Here is a 1,341-nt window from a genome sequence, read left to right as displayed (position 1 = left end):
AAAACATATTCATGAGAAAAATGCTCAGCAAGTTAGGAATACAGGGAAACTTCCTTAATTTGAAAAGTCATGTATATAATGCTTATACCTAATATTATGCTTCTTGGTGAAAGACTGCTTTACCCTAAGGTTGAGGACAAAGCAAGAATTTGTATTCTTACCACTTTTATTTAATATAGTGCTGGAGGTTCTAGCTACAGTAATAAGGAAAGAAAAGGAAATAAAAGACATACAGGTCAGAAAGGAAGAAATAAATCCATATATTTGTAAATGATATATTGTCTACATAGAACACACCAAGGAATCTACATAAAATCCCTTAGAAGTAATAAGTGAGTTTAGTAGGTCAGAGGCTATAAGATTGAAATACAGAAGTCAATCATAATTTAATATTCTAACAATGTTCATGTGAAAACCAAAATTAAAAATACCTTTTACAAAGGCTCAAAGAATGTGATATTTAGGCTTAAATTTACGAAAACATATACAGAATTTATGTCTTCCACAAATTTAACAAAATTCTTATCCGAATTACAAAAAGAATTTTCTTAGATGTAGAGAAAGTTACTATAAAATTTTTATAGAAAAGCTAAGAAACAAGAATTGCTAAAACAATTTGGAAACTCATAGCAATTGAAACTGTCATGTTGAGTGAGGGACAGACACACTGATGGAACAAAGTGGAGACTCAAAAATAGATCCACACAAATATTTCTAACTACATTTTGAAAAAGGTGAAAATGCAATTCAATGAAGGAAAGTCTTTTTAGCAAAAAAAGTTTGCAGTAATTGAACACTGATTTGCAAAAAATAAACTTAAGTCTCACATCTAGTACACAAATTAACTCAAGATGAATCACAGACTTAAACACAAAATGTAAAACTAAATTTTTTAGAAAAACGTAGGAGAAAATGTTCAGGATCTAAGATGAGACAGAGGTCTCAGAATTGATGCTAACATCACAAACCATAAAAGAAAAATTTGATAAATTGAATTTCATCAAAATTTAAAAAGTTTGCTCTGTGAAAACCTTAGGATGAAAAGACTTTGCACATGTTACAGCTGATTATAAAGCAAAATAATTAAAACTTCTGAATATTATCACACATTGGTGCCAATGAGCCACAAAAAAATTTATGAAAATAATTTATCATGTGTTAAGTATTTGATTTATGATAAAGTAAGTATTCTAAACAATGGGCAACAAAAAGTTATTTGCTAACTTTTAATTTAATTATAATTGGGTAAATTTTGAGGAAGATTGATTCACAGATTACATCAAGACAAAATTAATATTAGCAATTATTGACAATTTATTATATAAAAGTATTATTATTATT

This window comes from Mandrillus leucophaeus, unplaced genomic scaffold, assembly GCF_000951045.1.
Source record: "Mandrillus leucophaeus isolate KB7577 unplaced genomic scaffold, Mleu.le_1.0 Scaffold96, whole genome shotgun sequence".
NCBI lineage: Eukaryota > Metazoa > Chordata > Mammalia > Primates > Cercopithecidae > Mandrillus > Mandrillus leucophaeus.
Note: the sequence above shows the minus strand (reverse complement) of the source record.